This window comes from Tiliqua scincoides, chromosome 6, assembly GCF_035046505.1.
Source record: "Tiliqua scincoides isolate rTilSci1 chromosome 6, rTilSci1.hap2, whole genome shotgun sequence".
NCBI lineage: Eukaryota > Metazoa > Chordata > Lepidosauria > Squamata > Scincidae > Tiliqua > Tiliqua scincoides.
The window spans coordinates 37,718,028-37,731,470 of NC_089826.1; positions in this window are offsets into that span (position 1 = coordinate 37,718,028).

The following is a 13,443-nucleotide window of genomic DNA, read 5'->3' on the forward strand; positions in this document are numbered from 1 at the left end:
GACTAGCTTTGCCACTTTCTTTTGGAAGCGTAACAATTAGGCTACCAGAGGGTAGCCTTTCTTCTGCCACTGCCAGAGTGGAGCCTGCTGAGTTCTACAGGGCCCTGCTGATCTGTCCACTTGTTTGCTGCCATTAAACCTAGACATGTGTTGAAACTTGCATGATGATTCTAGATTTTCATAACTCTCTGTGCAACTCTAGAACCCAAGAAGCAATCCCTTTTCACAGGAGCACTTCTTCGTTCCTCTTCTTCCCAAAGGCCGATGTGATACTGTCTGGCTGGCATGCTCTCAGGCAATTGGACCACTGCCTTGGAACAAGTTGCTATAGGAAAGGTATTTTTAAATCCTGTATGTGTCAGGACCACGATGTTGATATTTGACTGATAAAAGTGAAGGTATGAGATATTTAGAAGGAAATCTGATTTTCTTAATGTTGCTGTCCCAGAGGCTTAGTGAGAAAATGAGATTGAGTTTGGCTATGCCCCTTCAGTCTTTGAATGCTGACAAGGGAACAAAGTGGGAGATAGATAATTCTGAAGTATGGCAAGCCATCCGGAACCTCTGCAATAGGGCAAGGTATAGATTGACATAAATCAAGTAACAATTTCTTTCGCAGGCTTAGTGCTGCCTTATCAACACATAACCAGCAGCTCTATAAGAACTGTACCTTCCTTCCTCAGTGCAGCTTCTCACATTTTCTCCCCCTTTTTTCCGGGGCTGCGCCATTTATTTCTCTAATTCATCTTTATATAGTCATCTAGAATTCACAGTCTTGCACTATAAGTTAGCAAGTCTTGGTTGCTTGGTAACAAAATCCTCTCAGTGATTTGTTACAGACAAAGCTCTGATGGGAAAGCATTGAATATTCTGATTCCTTCCTTGTATAGCAGTTTAATACCCATATGTTTTGTGGGGGTATTCAGGGGCTGCTCTTTTTAGTCTAAATCTGATCTCGCGCTGTATCCAAATGAACTTCAACAGAAGGTGCGCAGTCAATGACAAATGTGCAGTTCTGAAAACTCTCACCTTTCTATGGATAGTTAATTAATTAGGGTAAGAGCATGTTGTGTAAAGAAGAAAAAAATCTGAAAAGAATCACCCTGTTGGATCTAATGCCTGAAAAATGACCCACAGTGTGTGTATTTTACATACTCTGCCATGGGAGTTTTGCTGCTAGCAAATAGAGTCAACCATCCAGGCTCAAGTTTATAGATTGGAGGACCATCTGAATAATCAAGATTATCTTTTATACCCAGCCAATATGTGTTTGCACATGTAAATCGATTTCAGTGTCAGTCAACGAGCACCGCAGGAGTGCATGGACACAGTTCTAAAGATAAGCCTTCAGCAGCAAATGGCCAAACACAACACAACGAGGCCTCCTGTCAAATTATTAAATGACTAATTCATTAAGCCGCAGAGCCGAGCCAAGAAGCCGGCTATTTGTGCATGTAGTCACAGTGCGGTTAGGATAATTGGGACCAGCTGTAATGCAGTTTGGGTGTTGGAAGGAAGCCAACAGCCCTTGAAGGCGACACCGCTCTACGGATGTAGCCTGCAAAGAGTGACGCTGGTGTGTAGAGATGAGTTGGTAGCCTTTCCACATACCCTTTATTGGAGAGACAGGGCCAGTCCTGCTCCAAGTCCAGCTTGCTTAAGAATCAAAAACCAGCTGCAGCAGGCGGAATCCAGAACAGACGAGTGCAAACAAATCATGTTAACTCCTTCAAACAATTCCTCCTTTGTGAATAAGCTTCATCTCACCAACTTGCTCTATGCTTACACTCTAAACCAGGGGTGCCCAAGCCCTGGCCCCTGGCCACTTGCGGCCCTCGGGGGCTCCCAATGCAGCCCGCAGGAAGCCTCCAGTCTCCAATGAGCCTCTAGCCCTCCTGAGACTTACTGGAGCCCATGCTGGCCCAACTGCTCTCAGCATGAGGAAGACTGTTCGATCTCTCACCTGAGCTGAGGGATGACGGCTCCTTCCACTACTACCCCTGCTAATTGGGTAAGAGGCACTTTTTCAAGTGGGTGCTCCTTTTTTTAGCAGGGGGAGAGTAACTGGCCCACCTCACCCCAGCACTGTCTGTTCTAGTGGCTGTCTGCTGGTATTCATTTGCATCTTTTTAGATTGTGAGCCCTTTTGGGACAGGGAGCCATTTAGTTATTTGATTTTTCTCTGTAAACCGCTTTGTGAACTTCCTAGTAGTTGAAAAGCGGTATATAAATACTGTTAATAATAATAATACTTGATGTTTCAAGTCTGTGATGCTGCAGCAGCAGCAAAGGAAAGGCCAACCTGGCTTTGTGCAAGGCCTTTTATAGCTACTGCAAGACCTTCATTCATTCATATAAGTTCCATCTCAAATATATTCATTTAGGTAAATTTATTCAAATTTTAAATGTAAATTAATTCTTTTTTCCCCAGGCCCCCGACACAGTGTCAGAGAGATGATGTGGCCCTCCTGCCAAAATGTTTGGACACCCCTGCTCTAAACCATCCTTTCAATCTTAAGAAGGTTGCTTTATGACCAAAAAGTAAAGGGATTGTATGGCAACGCATATCCAATTGCAGGATGGTTTTTGCACACACTTTTTTGACTTCAAATTTGAGCTTTGCCTAACCTAGGAATGGGGGTTAGGATATGGTTCTGTCCTGTTCCGCCCTCCCCTGCCCCAAAATGCTTGCTCTTTCTCTCTCTCTCTCTCTCTCTCTCTCTCTCCAGAATGTCCTCCCCATCGCCCTTTCCCAACCCCATATCACCTGGTGCAAAATTACCTGTGCCAGCTGGCACAGGGTCAGGATCCAGTGCTGCAGGGCTGGCGCAGGCCTCTGCACTGGTCCATCTGGTTCTTGAGTAGGCACATTGCCTATATGTGCCTTATGGTACATTTGTGACACTCTGAGCAGCTCAGAGATAACCCTGCCGACTCAAGTCAATTATAGGATTACACTGTTATTTATTTACACTTTTTACATATACTGACTTTTAATAAAATGTCTTCTAATCATTTACATACCAGAATTGGACAGCAATTACACATTGGAATTCTAATTTTTTTAAAATTGGTTTTTAAATGAATTGCTTTTAACAACTTTCCTAAAACAGGACTTGCCTTAGGTTCTTGCAGGCCTCAGTAGGCAAATGAGCGGTTGTGGGAAGCTCAATCCTACGCACTCTGTGACAGCAGAAGAAAGTTCCCCTGCAAAAGGGTATTATCTTGCACCAGCACCGGTAACACAGCATGGCTGTGTTCAAATGAATTGAAACTTCATTCCTGGGCAGATGGCAGCAGTTGGTCTCAGTTTCTTACATACTAGAAGAGATGACAGCAAGAATGCTAACAGGAAGTGGAGTGTAATGTTCTCACCATCTATCTGCTCCATCTGTTCTCCACTTCCTATTAGCAGTATCCCTGTCACCTCCTCTAGTGTTCTACTAGCAGAGCAATTTTCAACCACTGTGCCAAAACTCATTGGTGTGCCACCAATGGTCCACAGGTGTTTCACAGGAGTTCTGGGAGGATCATTTATTAGTAAGGCCATTGGGGGATGTGCGCTCCTCGTCAGCAGCATGGTGCGCAATTGTAAAAAAAATTGATAGTGTGCCTTGACAATTTTAGCACCTTGTCAGTGCGCTGTGAGATGGAAAAGGTTGAAAATTGCTTTTCTAGCAGCTACAAGTCTCGGTTCTCACTGTCTGCTTTATTTTTCCAAACCATTCCAAAGCAAAGGGAGAAATTTGAGGAGGGTTTGCTATTATCTATGGTTTCAGGTATCTGATAGCAGCAGACACATATGACCCAATGATACCAGGGGACGCCAGTACATGCCACAGAGTTCTTGAGTGCTAATGGTGGAATCCTGTAGACTGCGTGCACACTATATATCTAACATTCCTATTTACATGACAAAAACCTGCAATACTTTTCTACTTTGCTTCTTAACTGTGAAGTCAAGTCACCTCTTGACTGCAGGAAAGAAAGACAAGCCTATCAGTTTCCATTTATCGCTGTGGTCTATTCCCTGCCATTCCTTCTTGGATATTGTAGTTATAATGGCACTCAAATAACTATCATTTTGAATAACAGATTTAGCATGTCTTCTCTTTGGAGATTATGGTAATCATACAGTATCTGTATGAAATGATTGTCTGGCTTACATTGCTTAGAAAGAGTGGCAGATGAGAATCTGACCCTTTCACTTCCCGAGTATCAGATAATAAGTAATTCTGAAACATTGTCTGCAAATTTTTCCAGTGATTAAAAACAATCAAAAGAACAGTACAATAAATGACATAATCAATTTTTCTGGCATCCCCAAAGTACAAAAATGAGACTGATTCTTCAGATCTTGAATGCTGTTTTTAAATAACATTATCTGCAGGTAAATTCAACCAAACAGTGAGAAGGAAGTTGTAAATAATTCATAACCACACAGTTTCCATGCAATAAATATGCTTCTTTTGTATCCTATCCTAGAATATATTTATGAAGACAAAAGCGAGCTGTCTTTTTGCTGTCTTTTCCCCTCTTAACTTTGGCAAATGCTTTCTTTGCCCAACCTGTCCTTGTTCCTTCTAGAGGCATTTTATTCAAAAGAATTTGCTATCTACAGACAATTTCTTAGGGCCCAGTCCTATCCAACTTCCCAGCACTGATGCAGGTGTGCCAACAGGGTGTGCAACAGGATTGGGAACTCAAGTCAGGTGACCTGAGTCCGAGTCACAAAAACACACATTTTTCAGACTGGTGTGGACTTGAGTCATGTATGTCAAACACTTGGGTAAACACTTGAGTCTGGGGCTGCTGACCCAGAAGCTGCTATGGAATCATACATCTTGAGTCACTCAGAAACAGCTTGGGGGTGCTGCCAGTGCTTGTGTTGCAGTTGCGCTGCTTCCCATGTTGCCCAAAAGACCTCGTGTGCTGATCTGGAAGCGAAGCATTCATCTGCACCACCAGCAGCAGGGTACTTTATGTTCAGTCAGGAGGACGCAGGTGGATGGAAATGGTTAATGTGTTCATTTGGGGTTTGGGTGGTGTTGCAAAATTCTGTTACAGCACAATCTTAACTAGCTCTGGAACAGAGAGGCCTGCAGGCCTGCCCCATATCCAGCAAAAGTTTCAGGGTGCAAGCAGCTCAACCTGGGGCAAGGGAAATGCTTCCCCTTACCCTGGGGAGAGCTGCAGCAGTCCCAATGGGTCTATTTGGATCTGTGCCACTTCAAGAGGTGGTGCAGATCCAAGCAGCCCAGAGCCATGCTGTGCTGCCTGGGAATAGGTTCAGGATCCAGCACAAGTGCCGGGTCTTGGCCCCATCCCCCTACTCTTCCGCCGCTCACCCATAGCCCCACCCCACACCCTGCCCTCCCCCACTCCAAAACAAAAATGGAGGCCTGGTAGAGACCTCCTGAATGACTGTGGCTTATCTGAGTGTTCTTGGAGACAGTGGTATAGCTAAGGCATCTGGCATGTGGGGGCACAAAAATTTTTAGCACCCCCCAGGTGCCAGAAGTGCCTTTTAGAGACCTCCTGATGGAGACCTCCTGATAGGCACTTCCAGTTTGGTGTGGTACCCGGGGTAATGTAGCCCCCCTGCTCCCCTTAGCTACACCGCTGCCTGGAGGAAGAATGAAATTTTTCTAGTGGTTTTCTTCCAAATTGAAAGGAAATGAAGTTCCCATGAATTTTGCCTCTGGACATATTCTTTGCTGTGTTTATATATATGTATGTGTGTGTTTACAGTTGCTGCAACCCACTTACTAATGCCAAAAGTCCACATCACACTTACAAAAATGAACCCGTACTAGGACTAATCTAGATCCTAGGGTGGCACAATCAGAGAGCAGGTGAAAAGAAGAAATTGAATGATTCGGGTAAAAGAGACATGTCTCAATAGAAAAAATAGGTCATTTCGGAATGAGCCCCAGGCTTCTCAAAATTGTTTTTTATTGTGTAAGAATTGGGAAGCATAAAACTCCAGTCATCTACTTTCCCCCTAAAGACTGTGTAAACTTTGACAGAAATCTGCTCAACAAGTAGAGCATTTCCAGTCACTGAAACCCCACTGAAGCTGGTAATCTGCCCCTATTCAATGTCTACCTCCCTCTCACAATTGTTAAAGACTCAGATTGTGGTCATGGATAACAATGGAAAAACTTTTGTGGCAATGGCCCAGCTGCTCCTGACAGAAGATCATGTTTCAGACCACCATAAAGCGCCTTATGCCACCAGAATGCTAGTTCCAGGGGCATAAGGGCAGCCCAGAGTTGGGCTGGAGAAAAGGACAAAAGAAAGTTCTTATTCACAGCACATATTTAGTTTATTGAGTTTCTTGCAGCAAGATGTGGCGATGGTCACTAGCGTAGACAGTTTTAAAAGGAGATTCAAGAAATTCATGCAGAACAAGTGTACCAATTGATACTAAGTATGATGGCTACATACTACTTCTAGGATCACAGGCATCAGTGCACAGCTGAACACTAGCTTCAGGGGAGCAACAATTGAAGAGGTTGGTTTCCTTCAATGTCCTGCTTCTTGGTTTCTTCCCAGAAGCATCTGTTTGGGTGCTGGGATGTTGAACCAGATGACCTTTTGGTCAGAAGGACTCATCCTGTATTACGTTTTGATCTGATTTAGAACATTTGTCAACCTTCAGGCCGCTGATCCTTTTCCCGTGGTTCTTTGCTTAGTCACCAAATGGCAGCTTCTCATGGATGTCAATATTCTCAAAGACAAATCTAGCATTTCCCCAGATTCTGAACAAGCCTGCAACAGGTTCATACAGAAAAGTGGAAGGCTACCCATAATAGTATATATAACTTACAATATGACAGTTATAAAAAGAACAGCTCTCTGTTCCAAAAAGGTTTTAAGGCCATCAAAGGAACAGAAATGTGTCAAGGTGCCTCTGCGGTAGACCCAGCAAAGCCACTTAGAGCAATCAGTACCACTGGCAATTAAGGTCCATTTCCTTTTGGTTCCATTTATCTCAGAAGATAAGTAGGAAATTAGCACAATTAAATGCCAGAAATCCATAAAAGTTCTTCCAAAATGAATTTCCTTTCACCACATCCCCTTGTGCAAATGTAAATAAAGCACAAAAACCATTAAGTGTGGAAGGCAGCATTAAAATAATTTCAGCTTACATAATACATTAGAAGAACGAACATGCTAAAACTCTAAACCCTTTGCTCTAATAGTATCTGGGGGAAAAATTATTAACCAGTGCAGCTCAGCATTTTAGTTAAAAGCACATTTTGCTAATAGCAGGCATTAAAATTACAACTGCTTTAAGCAAAGTAAATACTCCTAACTACTAGTAGTATTATAAATGATCTATTAGCAAATCTGTGAAAGAAGATCGTGGCTTGTCCCCCTTGGCCTGCTCTTGCTCCAAAGGCAGATATCAGATTCAAGAATAATTTTTCATTAGTTCAAGCTAATGCTTTTTCTCTTTGATGAACATATTGCTACCAGCCATTACTAAGTATATATACACAGCGCAGGTCAGATTTCTCCACATGATCTCATATCCAGGCATATTCCGGAAACATCATGTGTGGGCAAGAAGAAAGCTCTTGCTTGCATATTGAAGATTCAAAGAAGGGTTGTGCTCTGTATTATCTCTGAGCTCATGACTTTGGTGCCTACTAGTTGCTGTTTTCCCTCTGCAAAAAGCCCAGAAGGCTGCCATTTTCAGTGGGAAAGCGGTAAGAAGGCATTTGACCCATTCCTTCCCCAACTATTGCCCCCACAATTCCTCCCACCAGTTACTGTTCTCCTGGCCCCAGACCTGTTCCAACTCTATGTTTGCCTATTTTTTAAAGGAGGTTTAGTACCACATAAGTTTGGATTACATACTTCCCAAGCAAATAGAAAAAGCAACCAGGATGGTAGGAGACATGCCTTCGGCACGCAACATCAACTCATGAGGCTGTTGTCACGTGGGAATGCCTTGGTGAGGGGAGGGAATTAATTCAGACCCATTGAGGGGGAAAACAGGGCTGCTCCTCGGTCCACTATGGACAACTCAATGCCATGTCAGCTCTTTTGCTGGCAAAGTCTTGAGGAGCTTCTGTAGGTGCATCTGGGCCACAACAGAGGTTTCAAATCTGCCCCATCGCACCCCCAATCCATTACCAGCAGCAGCAGCAGAGACCCACTGATGGCTTATCTTCAGCAGACTGTGGCCTTTGCACTGATGGCAGCTCTCTACAAAATTAGAGGTTTTGTGAAGTATAATAAATAAAGTATAATAATAAGGTTGCCTCGATGGTGACCCACCTGGTACACTAGTGGATGTCATGGTCCACCAGTGCACCGCACAGATAGGATCGGGCCATAATGACTCTTCGTTTCCATTGGTATCAGACTGGACTTAAGCACGCACACATGCTTTTTTCCATTGAAAGCAATACACCTTTAAGGTTCTTAATTATGGCTTGATTGTGCCCTCAATTTTCCACAGATTTCGTATAAATAGGCCAGTAGGGCAAGTTCTTTTATTGGGTGGGATATTATACTTCCTTTAAAAGCAAGAAAGTCTTTGCTAGCTATACCCTAATATATCTTTAATTCTCTGGCAACTGGGAACAGGGCCATTGTGCTAATGGAAGCATAGTTATGATCTAAGATTTGAGTAATGGAGTCAAACATCAGAGACAGGAGCAAGCCTCTCCTCACACTGAGGCTCTGCTTTCCAGAATACCTAAATGAATTGCTTAGTTTGAGTTGGTTCACTATTTGTGTTTCAAGTTAATGAAATCTGAACATTTATAACGAAAATTATATGTTTAAAACAAAACTAGAGTAATAAGTGACAACTTTAACATATCACTCAAATCAGAAGTACATTGTGTCCTTGTGCACAGGCTTGAATATCCACAGATGCTGAGCCCATAGCTGGAAGGCATTTGTTTGCACTAGCGACTTCCAGTCACTATCTGAGGTATTCTAAGATATGGGAAGGCCGCATGCGGCCTCTCCATGCCTCAGAATAGCCCCTGGATGTGACCGGAAATCAACAGCGCAAACCGGAAATGCCTTCCTAGGAGGCCTTCTGAGGAGGCCAGGAGGCAGCATGCGACCTCTGGAGGGTCAGGCACAGCCCCATGTAAGTAACTGTGATGCCAGACTGGTTGCCCTGATGATTCAATCATCCATTAAATTTGGTGTTCGTGGGGAGTCCTGGAATGGAACCCCTGCAGATAATGAGGGCTCACTGTATTTTTGCAAATCCACAGTGTTGCAGCAGAATTGGGCTTGATTATTGTCTCCCTTGGAAAAAGAATTCTAGTTAAAATACTCCCTGTTATGGAGGCACCATCACTTGTTTTGCATGTGGAATGTCTTATGTTCAATCTATGCCATCCACAGGTAGGACAGAGGAAAAACTTCTGTCTGAAGCCCTGAAAAGCTGGTGCCAGGCAGTGCTGAGCTGAATGGACCAAATGGTCTGACCCAGTATAATGTAGCTTCCTATGTTCCTATATATCTATTCACACACATGCACACACGCACATGCTTTTCTTAGTTCAATATTCTTTAGCTTTGAAGTTGGGTTTTCATGTGGGTCGGTTTATTTGCACCTCACTTTATGATGCCAGCACATTTCAAACTCTAGAAATGGAGCACTCTTGCAAAACTTTATTTCTATGAGGTGTCAATAAGACCATTGCAATCCACATGGGCTAATGTGTAACAGGACCAAAGTATGAGCATAGACCCCCAGGTTGAACAATGGAAACGGAGATTGCAAATGCAAACCAGGTGGTAAGGAACCAGATGGTGGAAATGTGCCACATAGCATGCATTCTTCATATTCTGCTAAATTGTTGCTCACAGACAAAGCAAACAACAGTGGGTAAGATTGATTTCACAACTACATAAAACATCTACCAGCACAGCACTCAGTTAATCATGGTGTTGGAAGGGATCATATAATCCAACCCATGCAATTATTGGGCTTTTACTCCATTCCTGGAAAAGTGTTATGCATCGGGTCATTTTCAGTTTTCAGATGCACTCAGACACTCACAGAATTGCTCAATGAAATCTTTTTACCTTGGCCAGGACCACAGACCTCTGCAAAAAGCCCTCCCCCCTTCAACTTCCAGCTCACTCACCATATGTTGCTGTTAGACAAGTCCAAGTTGTTTTTACATACACAGATACTAGGCCACACAGATTCATACTGCAACACAGGCCCAAATCCTAACCAACTTTCCAACATTGGCATAGCAGTGCCAGTGCAGCATGTTGCTGCATCCTGCATTTGGGTGGCACCAACAGAGGCCTCCTCAAAGTAAGGGAATGTTTGTTCCCTTACCTTGGAGTTGCATTGCCCTTTTTCAGTGCTGGAAATTGGGTTAGGATTGCACCCACATCCACTGAGTTAGTTACCAACCTTCAGCCTAACCTTTCTCATGGGGTTGTTATGAGAATAAAATGAGGATGCGGGGGGATATCCATGTTTACTGTACTGAACTTCTTGAAAGAGTAGTTGGATAGAACTTTAATAATATATGGGTGAATCTTGTTGCCTAGTTGCTATAAATAGCTTTGGTTGTGTCATCATGACTAAGGCCCCCATCCTACCCATTTGCAGAGGTGGTCTTGCATGTGCTGCCAGGGAGGTGGGAGGAGGGTGGAACTGATGGAGACCTGCTCCACCGGATCCTGAACTTCACATCTGTGCCAGCAAAAACTCGGTAGTTATGTCAGTTCCTGATCTTGTTTCCAGGCAACCTAGGGCAGCTCCGGGCTGCTCAGATCTGTCCCACCTCTGTAGGTGGTACAGATTCGAGTAGACCCTTTGGGACTGCTCCAGCTCTCCCCAGGGTAAGAGGAAGTGATTCCCCTTGCCCTGGGCTGAGCCACTTTCAGCACCCAACTTGCAATGGATACAGGGCAGACTAGCCAGCCTCCCCATTCCAGCACAAGTTGGGATTGCACTGCCCTTGTCCCAAATCTTCACAACCACATGATGACTCTCCTGTTCTGTTCTGATCCCTCACCTTTATGCATGGCAGACAGCAGGAAAATGAAGGTTGAATACTGACTTTGCAGTGCAGCACACACTGAAAAAAGAACAATGTTGATACAGAAAAATTCACATACCACATAGGGTCTTCTTTGTGAACTCCATGCTTAGCACAAGAAGATCAGACTAAGAGCAAAGAAGATTTCTTTGGAGATACATCTAAATGCTCATCTTTTTACAAGACAGGATATTGGTTTGCTAATGCTAGAGGGATAGTTCCAACATACAGCGAATCAGTATAGCATATCCTTACCTATGTGTTGAGCAAATGGCATGGAAACATTCAAATCCCAAGGATGAAAAATAGTGACAGTGATTCAGCATTCCTGCCCTGCAAATGTCTTTGGAAAGTAAAGTCTGACTTCTTGTCATGGGCATTTAAATCAACAATGCCTTAGCACTTTTTCAAGTTCGTAACTTGCCACAAGGATGTAACATCATCACAGTGGTGATTGTGCTTCCCTAATGATTGTCATGCTAGGAAGTCAAAACAGCTCACAGCATTTTATGCCATGAGACTTTAGCATTCCTTTTCTATTCAGTGGAGTGAGTGAAAATCTCACTTTAGTCTTTCACTGCCATGATGAAACCTGAGGGTGCAGTCCTTCTGACTAACTGACAACTTCTTTACTCTGTGTGCAGAACTGGTTTGGAATCAGGCCCAATTCACAAGTCATCAGTTTAAATCACAACTACACAGAGCCTGTTCTCAGCAGCAACCCATTTGTTATAAATTGCTATCGCTGGATTGCAGCAAAACGCATGGTGTTATCAAAAACTGTAACAAAGTAAGGATCACAAAAGTTTCATATAATGACTAGAATTACATAATAGTGATGGGTGTATTGGTACCTTCACTAGATAGGATACTGCTCTAGAGAGCCAAGGCCGGGGCCTAGTAGCCTGAACGATCATGAAAATTCTTAGTCTGCAAGGCAGTACGTTCACTGAAACAACACGTAAGTATTTATCGTTGCCCATGATCAGACTTACCTTACCTGGGAAGCCACGGAAAGGAAGCAGCAGGCAGTGGACCCAATGCAAATGGGCTGGGGCGGGTTTGGCCAAGGATACACAAGGGCACTTTCTAGGCTGAGTGGGGAACACACTGCAGCACTAGCCATTGCGATGTCTTATCATACAGCTTTGTTAGGACAAGAACTGGCCAGCACAACAGGGAAAGGGGCAGAGTCGCTGCCGCATGGCACTGAAGTGACAGCCAGACTAGCACTGCATGCTGTGACGAAGGCATCTGCATGCATCTGAGGTGGCAGGTGAGCAAATTTGCTACCCCAAATCCAGGTGGGATGAGGAAGCCATGAATGGGGGTGGATTTGAGACTTGGAGACTTGGTGGATGGTGAGGCTGCTTATGGGAACTGATTCAGGAGTTTCCCCAGGATAAAAACATCCTGGTTAAGAACGAGAGGAGGCTAGCCCCGGAGGAAAGCAGGAGGAGAAGCTGAAAGTAGAGGCCAGTTCTATAGCTACCTTGGTGGGCAGACTCACCCAAGGAAGCCATCCCATTGCTGCTGAGGGAGGAGGTAGAGGTTGCTTATAATTCCCGCCTCACTTTCTGATGCCATTTTCAATACCGGAAAAGGAAGGAAGGAACCCAGATCTGGCTAAAAAGGGAAAGAGACTGAGGCCCCTGCTCACTGATGCTCATGAGCTCCAAAAGGGGACAACACTCCATGACCTGTACAATCATTTTAAAACTTGGTTTAGGAATAGCCTGGACCAGGGCTTTTCAAACTGGGGCATCATGACACCACAGCCTGTGGGCCCTGGCTACTTTCACCTTAAGTCAAAGCATTGGTATAGCTCTCTTATTGTCTACCCTGACAGAGGCTCTCCAAGATGACAGGCAGACATCTACTGCCTTCCTGTTTTTGCTACCTGAAATCTTTTTAACTCTACTAATCAAAAGGGATGTGTAGAAATCCTTTGTACTTCTTCCAAAACTTTTTCAGCTTCCCTGGAAAATATATGTTTATCCTTGGAGAATTCCAAAAATTATCTTCAAATTTCACTTTTTAGAAATGTCACTGTCAACTGCACTGATCACATATGATGCAGGAACCGATGTATGCAACTTGTGTACTTGTCTATCAAGTGAAGGCCCCCACCGAGTCAAATCGTTTATTAAAAAGTTGTATAACTCCAGAATTTTATTGAACTTTTGTGTGAGGCGCCTGAAAACAGAAGTGGATTTTTTTTTTAATGCAGATGCAATGAACCATGAAAGCAATCATATTGTAAGCTGTTGGTGATCATTTTGGGGGTACTATTAAAGATGGCAAAGAACAAATTAGTTACAGTTGATTCTGAAAAAGACATTTTCCATCTGGCTCCAAGCATAAAAATATCCTGAAGCGACCTGCATATGTGAAG